The 21189-nt window shown below is 37.6% G+C and overlaps 1 long non-coding RNA gene across 9 annotated transcripts in view; it reads right to left on the bottom strand.

The window, feature by feature from the left end:
- The window catches only part of LOC107316441, a 311291-nt gene that overhangs the window by 178601 nt on the left and 111501 nt on the right, over positions 1 to 21189 (bottom strand). For all 9 annotated transcript variants that reach the window (XR_001556346.2, XR_001556345.2, XR_004307965.1 and 6 more), the window contains exons 5-6: positions 20776 to 20841; positions 17705 to 17778 (exon numbers count right to left, since the gene is read on the bottom strand). This is a non-coding gene — a long non-coding RNA (uncharacterized LOC107316441). The remainder of the gene's footprint in view (positions 1 to 17704; positions 17779 to 20775; positions 20842 to 21189) is intronic.

Genomic DNA, 21189 nt, shown 5'->3' with positions numbered 1-21189 from the left:
TTTAAAAGACAAACCACTGTATCTGTTGGGCCAGAAGGATGAACCTGCCCATCCTCTATGAACGGGATAACTCCAAATGTCTACTTGGTTTCTAAATGCTTGTTTAGGCATTTACTGAAGACACTGCCTTTCAGAGGCTTAAATGGTAACATCCCTTCAACATCAGATCCTATTTCTCTGTACAAGTATTTATTTCTGTAAATACACACATACACTTTTATAAAAAGGAAATATCAAAGATGTGGCAAGATAACAATGATTTACTTGATATGCTCAAAATGTCACTACTACTCCCTCAGTAACATGTCATACTTCAAGTTCTTGCTGTATTTTGTTTTTGTTTTTGACCAAACACTTCATTGCTCGTCAAATTCCTTTAAAGGCATTACGATTTTCTTTAAGGACTATCTCTTTAGTTTTAAGGTGCTGCAAAGAAATTTCAGTTTAACTTGTCAAGAAATAACACTGTTTCTCAACAATTTGAAAACAAAAAAAAATGTTTACCTTAACAAAAAAGTAGCACACAAAACTCTACTGCTCTCTGACAGCAAAACATGAAATTTTTTTTTTTTTTTTCCTTTAAGAAAGCAAGAAAAGCCTGACTGGAAAAATGGGGAGAGAGAGAGAAGAAAATAAGAGTGAAATATTAAGTCTGTGCTTTATGTAACCCCACTGCAGTCCAAGTTGATATCCGTGTGGTCAGAGTTTGGCAGTCATCTGTTTAGGCTGAACTGTAAGTGCCTGGTGTCAGGAGTTAACAGTGGCAACAAGTTGAATTCCTCATCAGAGCACAATTCTGTGTCCTTGCCCTCCCCTGCTTTCGCTTAACAAGCATCCATTCTTTTCTCCCTTTGGGTATTTTAACCTAAGGTCATTTTTTAGTCAGTGTATTTTGATCTCATGCTAATTTTTATCTTTCTAATGCAGGCTCTCATCTTTTCCAGACCTTTTGCAGCACTTCTGCCTGCCTTCTAAATCGAAAACATGCTCTTAATTCCTAATCAACTCCTCTTTACTGTTTTTCTTGTGGTACTGACCTTACTGTACCCATTCATCCAGGCTAAACCTCCAGCTTTGCACCACTGCTGCTCACCTGCTATATTAATCCCTGCCATCCTGTACCAGTGCTATTTGAATTTAATCATGTGAAACATTTGATAAGCCCCGATTGCATTAATGCAAATGGCTTTAAATTGCCTAACAAAATCATGGCAGAGATTGGATAAATAAAGCTTTTACGATGGAGTCAAAACTAAAAAGGGAGGGTAAATACCCACCTCTAAAGAGAAGCAAGCATATGATATTCATTTCAAATTGATTTGGGGGTGTATGTGAAAATATTCAAATTATTAGTTTAGTGCAGAATAATAACAGAAAGCAAACAAGGAATGGGTTCACAGTAGAAAATTAAAACAACTAAAATCAATTGTATTGTGTTACATATCTGTATTATGCAAGGCCGCCTTTTATCCCACCTGAAGCACCCGGGAAAATATACAATACATTACAGAAAGATACTGAGTTATAGGACCATAAAAACAGAGAATTATTGAAATATTTCAGTTACTCCATAAATTACAGAGTTTAACTGACTCACAAGTGTATCTGGAAGTAGAGGAATAAGTTCACCATCAGTCTAGGAAACACTAAAACATACCATCATTTTTAGTGAATTTTAAAAGCATTTGCTGTTATCCCTGGATTTCCTATCAGCAACAATTTATGAGTACTTCTCAGCTGATGGAATAAGTCCTAATTCTTTTTTTAATCTTCAAGTAGTATCAAGTCAATATGAATAATCATATACCCTCAAACGTGTGAGCACATGCATACGGAATTGCAGGATATTAGATCAAATATTTACAGTTGCCCACACACACTTATACTTGTAGCAGCCTGATTAAGAAATATCAACCTAAAACAAACAAATGTAGCATCTCTTTGGAAGATAAGTGTGTTGGAAAAATTACATCATTTAGGTAGTATCACACTTGTTCCTATAATTTCAGCCAAAAAAACAGGATTTTACCAAGACAGAGACAACAGTTGTCACTTGCACATGCAGCGCTAGATGTTCTGAGCTCCTCTTCCTTTATACTGCTGCCTCAGTTTAAAACTCAGATAGAGGTTAAAAAAACATGAAGTCAATACAGCATTCATTGAAACTGCTATACATTTCTCATTAAAAGACTGCTTCATAAACAATAAAAATGCAGCTTAAATGCCTTTAGAGAAATGAAAGACCCAACCTCTCCCAAAATGATTTTTAATCCTTCTATCGATGCATGTTCCACAGTAACAAGCAGCCTGTGTATGGCAGTCCATCAAAATATCTACGAATGTCAGGTAAACACAGCATTGTGCAGCAAATGTAAGTAATCAGTGAGAGAGAGCATTCAAAGTTATAGAAAATGTACTGCGCGACCTATTACGATTTTAAGCTCTTGAATACTTTTCAGAAGATAAAATACACTGATTAGAAACATATAAAGATAATAGTAAGAAAATACGTAACTCAATGCAAAATAATCAATTCCATGTTTATAATGGGGAGCCATTGCCAAATTTCTTTTACCTCAGCAGTCCCACAGCCATCTATACTGCGCTGCCTATTCCAGAGAACACAAACTATGTGCTGTCTTTAATGACTAAGAGAAATTACAGCAACAAATACCAAGTCCCAGCTTTGCCTAAATATGACAGGTAATCAATATATTTGCATTCACCCTTCAACACAGATGAGGAGGAGCACGATATCCTGGCTGAAGAGAAGCATGATAGGCTGAGCTTATGCAAGAATAAATAATGCCCAAACTATCCCTTGCTCCTATTTATTTTCCCCTTCAACTCCTTGTCAGGATTTCTTTTTCCAGCTGTAGCAAGGCTTTCTGGAATGATACATTGCCTAGCTTGAATGAACATGGCTCAGGTTATACACTGTTCATATGGTCTCTTGTGACATATAATCCTCCTGCAAGGCCAAACAATGAACCATTACGTTTCACATTGCTCTTTATGAGTCAGTAGAATTCATAAATTTGAAACAAGCAGCTCCTGGAAGAGCTGAAGCAAAGCTAACTCAGCAGAAGTGAGCTGCAATACAGCTGTCTGCAGTATGCACTTGTAGTCCTTCACCCAGGTTGCTGAATTCTTCTTGGCCTCCAAACTGTCAGTGCAGCCAGAGAAACTAAAACAGGGACCTTCCTAATACTGCTGCAAAGAGGAACCCGAACCTTGAAATTTGCAAAGAAAACCACTTCCCAGCCCAGTGTGGCTGATAGAACTAATGCATCTTTGGCTTACAGCAAGCAAGAAAAATGGAATTTGAGGGACTAAGACCAGAGCACTATCACACAAAACTTTCTTCAAACAAACACTTTGCAAAGTACCAACGAGGAAGACTGGATCGATCACTTCAAAGTTAGATGAGCATTATCTGCAGCTCATCATTACAGCTGCTAGAACTATTCCTTAAGCGCAAGAGACATTCATTGTGCCGGTACTCAGCAATGGCACATACAGCTCTCAGTAAGCCAGATGGAAGAGACAATGGAGCATGAAGATCTGTAAGCCTGAAACGGATTACAATGCTTAGTGATTATATTCACTGCACTTCGTCTGTTTATTTTTCAAAACTGCACTTATTTTTAAAGATTGTCGTATGGGGAAAAAAAAAAACACATTTTAAAAAAATTATATATTTCTCTCTACCATTTAGTGCACAAGATTGCATTAAAAAAGCAAATAAGATGCACAAAACCTGAGCATGTCTGACCACACCTGGAGTTTCTTTCCTCCTCATTCAGACCTGATCATAATAATTAAGCGTGATTACATAATTCAGACTGAAATCCATATTTCAAAGCCATTCTTCATACTGAACGAAAAACAGTATTTTCCATCCTTACAGATAAAGACAGCGGGCATAAAATTAAACACAAAGCATCCTCACAAATACTGGCTTGATAGCAGCACCTGCAATTGCTCAGACTATCACACGGCCATTTTCACTTCAGAGGTGTACAGGTATCCAGTAGATTCATGAAGATGGAATGTACCCCTCCATTTCCTAGCTAAAAACAAAAAGGCCAAGCTTTCTGTTCTTTTACCTGCTTCCATTTTATAAGAAACTCTTTACATGGGTTGCTCAAAAAGTCACGTCAAGTATTTCTGTCCACAGAAGCTAAAACAGATACAAAGACTACAGTAAGAGACAGCAAATTCTCAGGTACAAAATATTTTTCATCACAGTCACCACCATCAGCCAAGCATCCACACCAGCAATGAACTAGAGCCTGTGTTGTGCACTCGTAAAAATCTTCGCCATTGGAGGTGATGCACTGCCTCTGTCCTCACTACTATGACGTACCACCCACCTCCTCACCATGCTTCCATCCACTGCTTGGTCTCCATAAACAGTCAGCAGGCATCAGCTGATGTCAGTGGGTACTCTTCTTCCTCATGGAGGACTTCAGTGACACAACTTTGCATCATACAGACTTCCACACTGGATGCCATAGTGTCAGACTGTCCCCCAGCTGCCATTTGTCACATGGCAACACTATGGGAAGGTTCAACCTCTACTGCTATACCACCAACATCCACCTCTGACACTGTGGGTCAATAGACTGAAATAGGTGGCATTACTTTCAGCGCATCCTTCATGTAGCACTTCAACAAGACACTGTTGAAACATATCATGCCAAGTGCATCCTATTACAATGATAAGGCAGATCATTCAGCTCACTATTTCTTGTAATACGCAGGAAACTAACCAAGCAGAGGTAAACATACTGGAATAACTTCTTCACTATCAGTACAAACATGATCAAGCAGTAATCAAATAACTTTTCATATTTCTTTCTGAGCTTCTAAAACCTCACTGAAGATTTCTATAACAGGACAAAACCTCAACAGTGAGAAAGGAAAAGAGAAACAGCAAAGTATTTCCATTCGCATTCCCTCTATATCAGCTTTTCAACCATCACCAGCTACCTCAGAACTAGATCCAACCAGAAGGGGTAAGTTTAACTTCTTTCTAAAACTGCATTTTCTTGCTGTGCAGCACAGACCTATTTTTAGCTGGTCATCATCAACACATCTATCGCTAGCATGCTGTAAAGGGTCCATAATTGCTCTGTTCTTTCTACTTACTAAGTTCTTAACACACCTATCTGAACAGTATCTCCAAACTACTGCTGGCAAAGATGTGCCACAGGAGAGTGAATAATAAACTTGAGAGCAAACTCATTAAAGTCACTGCAAGCCTAAAATTAAATGTTACCCAAATATTCTGGTGATTGTCAGCACTTCGGTGTGATTCTCTTCGCATTGCTCACCATTTTAGGTAGAAGGCTGCTTTTAAGCACTGTACAAGATACTGTTCATTAATACCAGTAGTTAATTGTTAACTTCTTTTAATTAAAGATAAATGCCTGGATCTGCATCAGCCTAAGTTTGTGTCAGCAAGCAACTGAAATAACTGAGCAATAGCTGGACACCCACAGAGATCATCCAAAACCATTAAATGAAATATATTATTCGGTACATAATCTTACCAAGTCTTATCAATCTAATCTTACCAATCTTATCAAGTTTTCTTCTAACATTTACCATGTTGACATACTTGTAGGAAGTGTGTCAACCACACTCTGTAGAGTTAAGAATTCAACAAGAGAACTGCAAACCACTGCTACAACCAGCCTGACTACATTATTTTCTTATTTCTTAATTCTTTTTTTGAGAACTGAATTAGCTAAGCCAGTACACACCAAAATAATACAATAGATTTCCTCTATATAATCCATACATTTACAGTTTTACCTTTCAAAGAGTATATGAGACATAGCTATATTTTTCAAATTATTCATCTTTTTTCATTAGTCAGACAGAAGTAGCTCAGTTCAGGTATAAATATCACCCTCCCAAGCAGTTACTCTTTTTATAGCATATATTCAGATTGAAGACATTTCTCCTAGACTGTTTGAGGCTGCTCTGTTCTAAACGTTAAATGGCATATTGATCTTTGCCCATTATATATCTGGTATCAGATATAACAAAGAAGAACAAGTACAAAACAAAACGCTATACTTGTCATTTAATTCCTAACTGAAGAGATGACGTGACATGAAACTGTGAAAAAATGTCAATAGCAGTGAAGTAGTTCAAGGAAGAAACCTGCTTTTACTGGACAGAAAGCTATATCCACATATATACTAAAAATACATGGATACACCAACTACATACATAAAGGAAAACATGGAAAATGAATATCGTACATTCACTATTCATAAAGAAGCCTGTTTCTTCTCAGCCCCTCGTACAGAGTGCTCAAATATGGAATACAGTCTGATTTACAAATGATACGGAGCTTCACTTTTTAATACAAGACAAGAGAAAGCACTCCTCCAACTGCTCCTCCGAATATAAACAGAAAACACATCTACTGATGGGTTTCGGTTCCTTTCAGCCAGTAGTTTCTAAGCATTGCAAAGATTCTGCATCAGTGCAAATAGATACAGCAATAACCTAACAGTTTCCTTTGAAGTCACTGAAATGTCCTATAATTCCCAGGTTAATTTCAAATGTGCCTAATCAACATGAGGTATTAACACGAATGCATAGGTAGAAGAGAGATATGCTAAGTACCAATCAGATACTTGTTGACATGAATGAGCACCCCCTCAAATTAAAAGATGCAGAGCATATCCTTATCGGCCTTACGACAGGTCAGCAGAATCAGACACCTTTAGACAAATAACCACCAATTTTACTTGGTCTTGATTGCAGGATTACAAGGGAAATTGTACCAACATTCCCAAAGTTAGCTCACAGCTTATGGATTGGACTTCTTTATATCTATTTGGATTTACTTACTTACTCAGGATCTTGGAAACCAGATCACAAATCATATCAGATAAATAAAAGAACGTCAGGAAGAGCAGAGAATAGCTGAAGCCAATGAGGATTCTAAAACTGAAACACAGCCTCAAGAATTTACTTTTCCCCAATCAACCTGTTTTCTTGCCCATATTTCTACTTCAATATGATCTGAGTTAATAAAATAGAATCATAGAATGGTTTGGATTGGAAAGGACCTTTAATTTCCTTTAGTTCCAGCTCCCTGCTATGGGCAGGGACACTTCCTAATAGACCAGGCTGCTCGTAGCCTCATTCAGCCTGGCCCTGAATGCTTCCATTTCTGCCTGCTGACTTCTTAGCTTCAGTTCCCTTACAGTTATTTCCCCTACATTTTGTTTTCTATTTTTCACCCAGAAGCACTAGAGAATTTTTAAACCAAACCAAGCCACCACAAAAAAATCCTATCTATTGTGCAGCACCGGAGTGGACTTGATAAATCTAATTTTATTAAATTCTCAATCTACTTTCCAGTTCAGAAAGTGCCAGTGTTGTTCAAATATATAAAATGTAAACTTCTTGAACCATAGCTCCTTCCATTTGCACATTATGGCTTCTCCCACAGTTCCCATTTTCTATGACTATACAGTGGCTATCAGTTCCAAGTATCAGATACCTCTAGGTTTTTTGTGCTCTGTCTTTTATTTTCAGTCTAAAACAACATTAATTAATCTTAGTATGATGCCTTTCAAGGTTACAAAACTTTTCTGCCATTTAAAAACTTCATTCCTAAACTCTGATCAGCAATATAGTTAACAATAATGTAATTCCTCAAGCCTTCCTCCTGCACTAAAGCTTCTTTAAAGCTTTTCTTTAAAGCTTCTTTCTTCTTTTTGACTCACTGCACCATATCAGGGCCAGTTCTCTATCTTCATACTATAGAGTAGATTTATCTTCAAACTCTAGACCAGTACTTATGATTACTTAAAATCTAGAAGCTGAGATTGTAAGCTACAACTCCACCTCCCCTTGGAATAGTATTCTTACACATCAAGTTAAAAGAAACCAATTTCACGCTGTCTGTTCAGACCTTTATTTCAACCCCATGAAGAGGAGTTAGCTAGAAAAATCTCTACAGCTGGAATTAATAGTGTCACTTTTTGTGTGAGATGACACAAAGGTACTGTAATGTGGCCCATACTGACAGCACACAAGTCTCTTATTATGAGAGCCCCAAGGCTGCAGGCAGCTGTGCTGCTGGAGTCCAGGAAGCACACCTGGAGCTGCCCTTTCTGCCAACACTCATTCATCTCTCATTAGCTTCACAGAAAAAAAAATAATAGATTCTGCTTCTGAATACATTAAACTAAGTCTTAAGAAAAGTCAATTCTCTTTCCACATCCGAGTGCAAGCTAAGACTGGAGGTATTGTTTCCAACTTTTTCCTACCAATAGCAGCAGAAAGGTGAGAACAGTCTGGGCATTCACTTACAGAAAGATGGATTTTGTTTCTGCCTATAAGCAAACTGGACCTAGATGGGCAGCATGGGGTTACACACTAAATATTTTATGACATGAAAAATTAGATCATTTCTCCATGAAAATCTTCATGGTCCACTGAAGTGCTTCCTGCACATCACGGATTGCCTCATTTCTTTCTTCCTCCTCTGCCACCTCCATGACACTCATTCCACTATTCCCAGACTTAAGCAGAGAACTACGTGACAGCATTTGCAGATAAACATTGATCTGTTGTAACATTTTCTTGTTTGGTTACACCCATGTTGAATTTCCTCCTTAGAAGCAGGAGGGAAAACAAAACAACACATACAAATCAACAGAAGTTTGAGTCTAAAGGACAAAGACAGTGAACATCCACAAAGTTGGGAAGCTGTACAGATGACAATCTCAATGGTTTCAGCATGCGTGCATGCATTAGTAACCGATTTCAATCACATACATCTTCCTTAACACCACAAGTCTTCATCACTGAAGCAAAGTGGCTATCTTGATATAAAACTAGTCCCAGAATAAATTCTGAACTGATGGATTTTAATGAAGAGGGCTCAGAAGGTTGAAAAAACACCTCTTTGCCATTTGTTCTACAGAGGAGTGCATCAAGCATTTCCTAATACTGCAAAGTACAAATTCCCTCCTGCAATAGACCTTATAGAAAATAAATCACAGCAGTTTTCTTAAACTCTCATCATTTGAAAACCAAAATCACCTTTATGCTCTTTGCAAAGCTTAAGCATTCCGTTTGCCTGAAAGCAATGTGCACTTTCATTGCTTTTTTTTATACACAGTAATTTTATTAAGGGGATTTCATTTTCAAAGGAAATTGAACAAAGCAATTTAAAAGGTACTCAGAGGAATAATGAGCAGTAGTGAATTTCGGTGGATGAAGGAGTTATTTCCTACTTATTTTTCTATTACATGTTAGAATTGGAAATGTGTATAAATGATCAAGTAGGAAAGAACCACATAATCAGCACCATAAAAAGAGAAAAAGAACAGCACATGATACCACAGATCTGTTAATAAGTATTTCGATTAGATGATCGGAATAGACTTGAAACTGCATTATTAAAGCAAACAAACCTACCCATTTAATACGTGGGAGTAAAGACTAATATACTTGAAACCAAAATAATAAAGATAGTAGATATTTAAAATGGGATGCATAAACAAACCTTTTGGAAACAACCATGAGAAATAGATTGCCTCAAAGAAGCCTACAACACAGAAAGCATTTGAGGTAAAGAGGAAAAAAAAAATGAAAACCCTTCATTGCTCATTACCAGTAGTGTCCTCAATTGTAAAATGAACAAGAGGGTCCTGAAACTAGAATGATATCCAGACCTACTCTAAACAATTAAGAAATGCAAGGACTGGGGTACAGAATAAACAATGCATGAACAAATAATAAATAAGAACAAGATCATGAATTCCCTTTCACAGTAATAGATAACATCACAGAATGCATCACAAAAGAATTGTGGAAACGCCAAACAATTTCACCAACAGCATTCAAACAAGAATCAGACACACTCTTTTATTAAAATGACAGAAGGAAAAAAAAACACATTTCAGGTGATATTTTTCAATGTATGTAACTTAAACGGAAAGTCTACAACATCTGGTAATCAAAGGAAGCAATTAAACAACAGTAAGTACTCCAGATTTTCAGGGTAAACCTACACTTATATTTTAAAGGGATGAAGGGAAAGGTATTAACAGTCAATGAAGCCTAAGGGTATAAACAGTGTGCTACTAGGGTTTTTTTTATGTTGTTGGGTTTTTTTTGTTGTTTGGTTGGTTTTTTGTGGGATTTTTTTTTTCTTTTTAAGAGTTAATAGCAGAAAAACAAACTAATTTTCCTAAGGATCAGAAGTGCTGACTGCAGAGGCACTGCACGTGGATCAGAAGAGAAGGCACTCAGACTAATGCCCTCAGAAAAAGTAAATAAAAGGTGAAATTGAGAAGTCAAAGATCAGACAACTTGCTCTGCTTCAGGAAATCAGTTTTAAAATAAAAGTAGACAGAAAAGTAGTTTAAAGTATTAGGCGATGAAGAAGTTGCTATCTAAACCAGCAAAAGCAGCAGAACCACAATCACTTGACTGCATGTATTTGTTATAGCCTTTAATAAAGTTGCAAAAATACAAGTATAGTTGTAAATAGATAGCCAGAGGGTATCTAAGGATAACACTCACCAACTCTGAGGCCTTCAGTCAAGATGAATGCTTGCAAATGATGAGACTGGCCACCAGAACTCCACAAAGGAGCACCCTCTATTAAAAGATGTTTGTTATCTTAGTGGTGGTCAGCCTTCAAATGGGACCTAAGAGAGGCAGAGTCAAGCTCCACCCTTTCCAGAAGCACAGCTGAATTACCTTCACCTGTGCTCCTGCACCTGACTCATCACTTGCCTCAGATGCTTAATCAGAATTCCAGGCTGTGATCAACAGTTTCCCTTACACACTTGCTGAGAGAATACTTGGAAAGGTTGAACAAACAGGATTTAGGTGGCATGTAAGAAAGAAATTAAATTTAAGTAATGATCCCACCATCTATTTTGTACAAAACAAATGCTAAGACAAGTTTGGAGGCTTGCAAGAATAAAGAATAACATTTGTGATAGACACATAAAAGCAGCAAACAATGATTTCATCCTTCTCTGAATCTTATTTGATCATCCACAAAAAGTAGCAAAATAATTAGAGAATCAAGAATCCAGAGAGACACAACAAGGGACACAATAGCTTCTTAATATTGCTACCACAAAGTCTTCAGAGAACATTGCACTTTGCTTTTCAAAAGAATTAAAAAAAAAAAAAAAAAAAGAATGAAATAGAAAACACATCCATTGTGATACAGTCAAGGAACTTCTAAAGACTTAAAAAGCACTATTGGAATAATTTACTCCGAAACTATGAGCATCCATGAAAATTGCTGTTTAGTGCTACTCCAATCATGTAATTTTAGAGAGCACAAAAGAATTCAGTGGAAATCAAACTATATGCTAAATCTGAAAGGGTTCCAAGCAACAGTGAAGAGAAATAAAACTAGGGAAAAGAATGAATGCATAATTAACCTTTTAACTCTGATCCAAACTTCACTCAAATCAACAGGAGTATTTCTGCTAGCAACTTGATATGATTTTAAAATGTGATTTCCTAAGTTGCAGGGAAAGAGATACTAAGAAGGAAATAATCTGGGGGAAGGAGGAGTTTACAAAAAAAATAATGCTGGAATTATTAACCTTAATAATAAGTAGAGTTAATAGCACAGCTTTACAAGTAAAGATAACCAATTTTCAGAGGTGAAGTTTGGGATTCACTTAGAGAAATAAACCTTGTGACAGTCTCAATTCTGGTATATACCTTCCTGTTTCTTCAGTTGAAAGTAATAATGAGTTTTTATATGGAAAGTGGAAGACATATTTAGATGAGAAAATACAGTTTTGAATCTAAGATTCATGAGAAAATTTCAGTGGATCAATGATATGTTCTCTCAGTTCCAATGACTTCTTAATGAGGTTTCAGTAAATTCCCACTTGAGTAGATCAGACCATCATTACATATGCCAACATAACTGCATATTATCTTTTTACTTCTATACTCAATTAACATTATACCAAAAATTACTCCAAAAAAAAGTAATTATAAATACTGGAATTTTCATTTTTTAATTGTTTCAATTAGAGAATTAGTGGAGAATGCACTGTGCTGCTGTAGGTTGAGATAAAAGAAAGCTCTAAGAAAGCATGCTGATAACAAAGCCACATGACTGCATGCACTGTACTGCAGCACCTGTCTCCTAACAGGCAAGGAAGGAGGGGAAGAAGAAACACAGTACCTTCTCAATATGTATGCTTGTTTCAAATACACATTCACTTGTCAACCATTTACATCTTAAGTGTGAATATAGTTTCAGCATAGGGCTCGTTTATTTACAGCAAGTTTATCACTATAGATAACATTAATAAGGGGCTTCATTTACTAATATTAACTCAGTTAACAAAACAAAAAAAAAAAGTGTATAAAAAAAAAAAAGATGCTTCATACCTATTTTGTGTTTTTCATTTTCCTTGCTCTCTGCGCTACAGCGATCACAGTGTGTAATTAACAGTCAGGTAATTTCAGTGAGTACAGAGCATGTACAGAAATCCAAGTCTGTGCAGACCTGCCATCCATGGTGTACAGGAAACGGCTGATCACAGCCTGAACCTCTGATTGACAACCTGAGGCAAGCAACAAGTCAGCAGCAGTGAAGGTAATTCAGTTGTGCTACCAGAAGGGGTGTAGCTTGGCTCTAGCTCTCCCACATCTCATTGAAGGGCTGACTGCCACTAATGCAGGATTTCTTTTTCTGGACATTGCTCCTTTGTGAAGTTTAATGCAAATCTTCCAAATTGGTGAGCATTTTCCCTTTATCCTTCTATCATATTAATCATTTCTATGAAGCATCTGTATACCCTGTGTTTACCTACTGACTGTATAACTGCACACATGGCAAAGCAAAGTGATACGTTTTCACATCTGCATCTTGCTGGGATGGACTGTTGAACCCATCCTCTAAGCTTAACCTAGAGATTCATAATATTCCAATGGTTTTCCAATTTTCAAGCACAAAACGTTCCAAATGAAAACATACGCATGTATTTAAAATGCGAGCTAAATAATTATTCACCATGAAGAGATAATACTGCAGTCATAATTCACTCCAATAAAAGCTGTGGCTGCCACAAAGTCAAAGCCTTTTACCAAAGCCATGTAGAACATATTCTGTGTTTTTGACAAGTATGTCAACACCTCCAACTTACTGAATTTTCTGCTGGCAAAACAGTAGTTGCAGCAGATACCAAGACAAAAGCTCCTTCAGCTTTTTTCTTCCACAGAAGCTGCTTCTTCAATACAATAATCAGCTATACTAAAGATATTTGGAATTAGTTATTTATTTGGTTAGTTGCCTCTTATGAATGGTCTTACTAAGCAGTACTTTGCAGTTACATAACTCTTCTCTGATTGCATACTAGGTAGCTCATTCATTTTTCAAATCCCAGTATGAACAATAAGTTACACTAAATTGTCTCTTAAAATAAAAAATAATGCACTAAAAAGATGACTGGAAAGATGACAGCACAGGCTGCAGATCCCAAGGGCTACAGTACTTTTATACCTGCATCCAAATCTGCCTCCAGTCTGCTGAGGGATACACACCAGACCTTCACTACACTCACTTATGCACGTAAGAAGTCAAAGAATTATTAATGGTGATCTCTTAATATCAGAGAAGACACTCATCCAAAGCACATCTGACAAGTTTAAAATTATCCCCGCTGAGAAAAGCAGCTTTTGAACAGCCATCCTGGAGATCTTTACAAAGACTATTGTCCCAAGCAGGCAGGCATTAACTTCAAGTTGCGTTAATATTTTCTGTGAATTAATGCTAAACTGAGATTATTTCTCAAGTGTGAATAAAACAACGAGAAAGACAAGTTCAAAAAGTACATGCAGATTTACTGACTGTGACCCTCATCTTTCTTAACAGTATTGCACCTCACTAGATTAATTTTTATTTACTCTGGAGAACCCTGTGTCCCGTGACACTGCATACAAGGCACTGTAAATGTGACAAAGATTAATATTCTGGCGAGAGCTTATATTTGTAACTTTGTTTTTTCTGCTCCAAAAGCTGTTTCTAAAGATCTCAGCTACGCTACTAGACAATGCTGAAGTTTTCAACATTGTTCTAATTGGTCTGTAATTAATACAAGCTAATCCTACCTTGTTTAGTTTTTTTCTTTCCTAGAACAAGCTTGGTGTAGTAACATCCGTCAATGACTGTGCTCAGAAGTGCTTTCATGCAGTTATACACTACATCGTGTTACTTAAAAGCTGAAATAACTTTGTGTATACATGACTGCTAAAAATACATCACAGGATATTTTTTCAGATGTATATATTTTCAAATATTTTAAGTCCCATGCAGGTTACATGTAATGTAAATGAAAAATACGTAATGGCCCTTAAAGTTAGTCAGTGCTTTGCTGAGACAGGTCACCTGGACTGCTTCCTCTTTCTTCCTCCTCCTATAATGATCAGAAAATCATAAGTCACGCCTTCAACTTCTCTTGGAGTCTGCTCCCATCTTCTTTTTCTTTATTTGAGTTTCGTTCACAGTAATACATTTTCCAATAACTTTTCAACAGCATACTGAGGGAAGTAATCTAGTAAAATTCAAAGGCCATTCTTTTGAATGTGCTAACTTTAAAGTAAAAGCACAATCACGTCTTCCGACTGCATTGATTTCAAAAGTATGATAAAAAGCTACTATTAAAGAAACATATTTCATGAAATTCTAGCTATAATAACCAATGTAAAACATAACCAACTTATCCTATTTCCTTTTTCTTACTCGCATTCACATACACAAGCATTTTTTCCCTCTGCTGTATCACTGAAAAGGACAGGAAATGCCTAAAAGGAAAAATCATGATTAAGCCCATTAAGCCTTACAATGGTCTTGCTCCTTCAAATGTCATTTTAAGTTGGGACTCCAGATTGGCTGGGGTTATTATTTAAATCTGCAGCACATGACAGGAGCTGACAAGGAGCCAGCTGAGCCCTTCCTTCTTTCTAGATACAGCACTCGTGTGTGCCGATGGATGAGCTGAACACTGGGAGATACAGAGAAAATACAGCACCTCAGCAAACACATCATTCCACATTCTTGCAGTTACTACCTTAAATGTTTTGCAACATTTCTGCAGGTTTTCGGTTCTAAACAGATTTATATCAGAAATTAGAAATGACTGATGGCAGATTCACAAGCTAAGCATGAGCATATCTTCCACACCATATAGGTACTGTACATTGAAGGTGATCGTCACCACATTATCTCTTGTTCTGACTGAACTACAAGTAGCAGATGCATTCTAGTTTATAACCTAACTCTGACGTTAGAGGCAAAACCATGGCTTAGGAGTTTCTCTTCTGATACAAATGAGAACACCATGCAATAGTGTGTCTCTGTCAAACAGCCATCATTTGCAGCACTCTCCAGTATTTCCTGTTCATCTTCCATAGTTCATGAACCATAGTAAGAAGATAACTCCTTCAAGACTTAACCAATTGCCATAGTCACAGACAACAAACAACTGCAGGTGGCAAAGCACTGGAAGTGAACCTACAGGTATGTGTAGAACACAAAGGCACTTGGGCAAGGCTTGACCAGGGCTTGACCTGTAACCCCAGTTTCTCAGCCTAGCTCACTAAGTCCACAGGACAGAAGACCTTCCTGACCTCTTTACTCATCTTCACCTCCTCTGTACCACAAATTAATACCTCAAAATGGGTCAGACATCCATGAGATGGAGACAGTTCACAACCAGTTGGCAAAAGTTAGTTTTCAATGCCCCAGTGCTGTTGTACCACACCAACAGTACACAATGCTATGAAACTGAAGATATGAGATTCTAAGACAAAATACTGACATCTCTCTTTAGTGAGGCTTAAGACATTTTTTTCTCCTCATGTTTATAACAGTATTTGCTCATAGAATTTTCATAAGATGAGAAGCTATTATTTTTTCAGGTGCAGAAAATGCTAAATTAGCATGCCAGTAAGACTTTCAAATTTAAATTGATTACCTTTGATTTCTTTAAAGTACTAATTACCTGCCATTTCACCAACCAGAATTAGAAACTATTACATGCATGCAGATAGTCACCTAGCAGGAAGATTTCTCCATTTACAACAGAGAGAAATTATTTACTGCTGGTATGAAACACAATGAAGCATGCTATGATAAAACAATATTGTTGCTGACCCTGCTGGCAACTGTGGTATCTACTGTAATTCTTCCAGCACATTATCTCCTGTGAGTAAAGCTACAGTATACAGGACTTCTAAGACATTTACTGCACAACATCATAAAGTCAGGAATCAGCTCTGGAAAGTAAGTAACTACTTGTCTAAGTTCATGTTTATTAGCAGAGCTGCTGATGTTAATGGGTTAAATCTTGCTGTTAGGTAGGCGTATTTTGAAGTGCTGATACAATTCTAGAGATTATCTACAGAGAACTTAAAATTTGTAAACAAAACTACATACATGCATAACTGTAGACCTAAAGGGAAATATATTTTAGCTAATAAATGCAGTGAGTAAATTAAGCCTTTTCTGCACAAAACACATCTATGCATCCATTTATTTTCAGAGGGTACATTCATTATACAAGTTTAGCACACTCCAGTTTTGCCAAAGCAGCAAGACTGACTTCCCTGAACTGATGAAGGGGCTAATCGAAGACAGCAATAGTATCCAGACTGACAGGTCCTCACACCCAGCTGCTTTCTTAACATAACGCCTGCACTGTGTGCTCTTTATTTCTCTTTCCTGTATTTTTACTGCTCCTCCTTTTATTTTTTCCTCTCTCTATATAGAATTAGAGACAAATTCAGGTCAAAGTGAGCAGCACAGTGAGGGGTGCTCAGTAGGGGCATCTCCAGATTGCACTGTGTGGCTGTGTCCGAGCCACTGATCCCAGTCTTGGCCACAGAACACCAGGTCTCTTAAACACCAACCCAGCATTCAAAGATCCAGCTCAATAATTAAATCCTCTGACTATGGAGTTTCATAGAGAGTGAAGACCTGCAGTTAATAACAGATCCAGCGCCTGAGCCAGCACTGCACTGCACAAAGCAGGTTTCTTAACTCTTTGATCCAATTCAGACTTAGTTTTGGCATTCATCATAATTATTTTAATATCAAATACTCTATAATCTACAGAAATAGCACAAGAAAATAAAAACAAATCCCAAAGAACAGCACTCAGGGCTTTGAGAATTAAAACTGATTAATTGCTTCACATCTGCTTCATAAACAGTTGGAAAGTAACAGGGTTACTGTTAACTTACTGCTTGCTTCTAACTGGTCTGCAATCACTGAAGCAAAACTTGTATTCACATTTGAATATTTAATAAAATACAGAGGTTGCTAAGCGCATCACTCTAAAGATGCTGATTTTATTACAGTAAAATGCTAACTTCCCAACTTGCTGTATTAATCAATACGGTTGCCTCAGTTGCACAAAGATGATTAAATTTTCATTGCAGTTCACTAAAAGTATGATTAGCTATAAATATTTTAACAAATATAATAAGAGAAGATTGTTAATATTTTATTTACCATGAATAATACCTTTAAAACACCTTTTAAGAGATTGTCTGAAAGATTTTTTCTAGTAGTTGACTTTCAAGAAATAATGTAAAAGTTATGGGGATGAAATTCTGTACCGGGATATCTGGCTTTTACTGGAAACCACAGAATGAGTCTTCTTACCTTCAGTGGTTCAAAAGAGGAATGAAGTGAGGGAAACCTTTCAGTCTTGAGATTGAAACATGGATTTTATGTACCTGTAAGAAAGAGGTAGAAACAGAACTTCTAAGTATAAAGGTAAATTTTACACATTTGCTAAACAAAGTACAAGGCCTGAAATGTCTGACTTATTCTACTTTTCTTCAAATAAGACAGCGGAGTTGCCTTGGAAGATCACAGTGGTAGCCAGGGAGCACTTAACTCTCAGCAATTCCTCTTGGAGAAAAGGAAGAAGACTCCAAAGTCAGGCTAGGAATCATGTGTGCTGGAGTGGCCAAATTCCCAGCTGGATCGCCCTGAACAGTGGTTCATAGCAATGAGAAAGTCCCTGCATAAAGTCTGTCTTACAAAGCTCTACACAGATGCTATTTGCTGCTCTTATAGCTGTGACTAGCAGAAACATTACAAGGAGCAAGAAGAGACAAAACACCACCATGCTCAAACTGCTGAGGGGCAAAATCCTACACTTAGGTAAGTTGACTAGTTTGGATGGACTGATGCAATCAGCTTGGGTTTGAGACTATACTTAGAGAAAAGAAATATGACAAAGGATCAATTAAAAGCAACATTGCTGTTAGCACAGTTTTGATGTGAGGTTGCAAAGAAAGCACTCCATGTATCAAGCAGAATTTCTGCCACAGCCATATCAGCAGCTGGAATTGTACACACAGTGAAATCTCACATTTGACTTTGGAACTTCACCCTCAATTGTTTCCCATAAGAAGGAACTACTGATTACACTTGGTGTGTCGCTGTATCAAAATGCTACCAGTGCAAGAGATCTCACACTGACTATGCTACTGTTCCCTTGACCTGTAAAAGAATAAGCAAGATAAACAAAACAGCTCTCGATAATGTTTAAAACATTAGCAAGCATTGGAACCATAAGAGAAAACAGAACTGTACCCCAGAACGATAAAAACACCAAAGAAAATAACGTAGAGCCTGTACACCTGATTGCTGATGTACACCTGGGGTACATCAGCCCTAGTAGGACCAGGAACAGATGTTTACAGTTTGCAGCAGCAACTGCTGTTCATGTACCAGTGCCTGGAGCAGCCAAGCCTGCCCTGATAACACACGGTAAGCATGCATAAATTAAGCAGTCCACAAGGAGCTGGACAACAAAATATTGCTATAGCGCAGTCTTACATAGAATAATTTACCTCAAACTCAATTGTTTGAATACCTGACCACTGTTCATGTTTCGAGAAAAACGGATAGAGAAAAAAAAGGCAATTATCAGCTACAGCAGCCTGTGGAATCAGGTTCCAGTTTATGACTGCACCAGGCAAACTGCATTACACGGACTCAAGGGCTCACCGTTACATTTTGTTGTGGTTTCGTGAGTTCTGTTGTCGGTATTCCACGTCAGAGCATCACGCAACGCAGTGGCAGTTAAAGAGCTCATGTCCTGGTTCCGTGTTTCCACCATTTGGGGCATTTTGGGTTCCCGGTGGGGAAGGACGACAACCCCAGAGGACTCAGCACGAGGAAGAAGCGGGGTGGGACTCCGGCCCGGACCCCAGCCGCTCTCCGCCTCGGGCTGTCTCAGCTAAAGCACGTGGTGCCATCGCACTGTCGTGGTTCGACACGTACTTTGTGTGCTCTCGTCTCTTCATTTTGTTTCATTTAGTTACATTTAGTCAATTCCCGTTCCTCCTCGGATCGCTGCCGTTGTGTTTTCTCCTTCTTAGGGCGATCTACTGGCTCTCCTCCCTTCCCCCTTTCCTTAAGCGCGTGGCCCGGGGCCCGCCGGGTGGTGCACCTTTGCTTTTTTTTTTTACCTACGCTCCTTTGTTTTCTGTTTTTGCTTTTCCCAGGGCCTGTGCCCCCTGTCACGGACTGACACGCAGAGATACCCCGTGATACATTCTAAAAACAGGACTGTACACATTTTAATGGGTTTTATTTCCTCTATTGATTGCATTCTGTTGCAAAATCCATTGTGTTCTATATTTTTAGATGCAGTGGCCAACAGCAATAAACACTCAGGGTTTACTTGTCCTTCTTGTACCCCTCTTCCCTTTTTAATCATCACAAATAAGATTTAGAAGCAACATCCACTCATATCATTCAATCATGATAGATAATACACAGGGATCAGAGTTAGCTCATTTCTTGAACACTCATTTCTACTACCACTAACTGTTGCCTGGCTTGCTACATCTGAAGAGCTGGTCTATTTTAATTTATGATCACATTAACTGTGTCTGGGGTATGAGTCCCAGAGTGCTTTAGTTCTAGGATCATTCTAATTGTGTTAAGTCTCTCGTTTAAGTAATTCCTGTAGATAGCATCATCTCTTAAATCTAGCCTACGCAGTCATGAAGGGCACACATATTAAATAAGGTTGTAAATGATTCCAGTATATAATAGATGCCTCGTAGGTAGCTTCAGCTTAGCCTGAATTCATTCTTCATTTAGAGAACCAAATTTGAAAGTGTCCCTAAGGCACAGAATGTGAAAGACAACTCAGTACCATCTGTGCTGTACAATCTAAGACATTACTTCTCGTATTGATACATGAAATAAAAGAATAAAGAATAAATTCTCAGTTGAAGCTCCTATACAACCTGTCAGACACCAGGACCTGGGACAATGTGTAAATGCTATCAGTGGTTATCAGTAGTGGTAGATTCAAAGGCATTAAATATTTTCATTGGAAAACACATAACAGAATTCTGCCTGAAATTAACTTTGATGTTTGGAAAAGAAGAATGATTTAACTTAGTACGAGCAAGTTTTTGCCTAGAAAATGTCTTCCAGCACTTACTTATATGATTAAAAAGATGCAAATTAATCTCAGCAAACAGGCAATAGTTGTCACCCCTCACCATTTCTCCTTTTTAAAGAAGTTTTTCCCTATGAGCTTTCCAGTTCATTTAACTCCTGTTCCAGTAAACATCAAATTGCCATCAGCTTTTTGTTTTTTAACTCTTCTTGCCACAGCAGTTTGTAACAACTTCCCAGAGTGACACCTAGTGATAACTATATTTATAGACAGCATTTGGTTTTCATTTTCAAGTACTTACTTCATTCACCAAGCCAGGCTACTCCATTACTTCAGACTGCTTTCTTAGTGTTTCTGTTTCCAACTCCTATTAAAAAATAAAAATAATCAGTAAAACAAAAAGCCATAAATGAACTGTTTGAGCTTTATCATAACTTGGCTAGAATTGAGATTAACCAGTCAATTAGCATTGTCCACAAAAAATGTTTGTGTGTGTCAGATTCAAATATAATGCAATTTTTCATACTCTGAAACCTAAACAGAAGCAACCCAAGTTTGCACTATTCAGGCAGGAGAACAACATTCTGAATACGTACCACGCATTTCATACTACGTGCAAACACCAACACATCAATGAGCTTCCGAGGATCCAGAATTTGAGTATTGCTCACACTTTCTACTGCATCTTACTGCATGTTAAAGCCTTCAAGCACTG

The sequence above is a fragment of the Coturnix japonica genome, chromosome 7, assembly GCF_001577835.2.
Source record: "Coturnix japonica isolate 7356 chromosome 7, Coturnix japonica 2.1, whole genome shotgun sequence".
NCBI classification, from domain to species: domain Eukaryota; kingdom Metazoa; phylum Chordata; class Aves; order Galliformes; family Phasianidae; genus Coturnix; species Coturnix japonica.
Note: the sequence above shows the minus strand (reverse complement) of the source record. Positions and strands in the feature narration are given on the sequence as shown.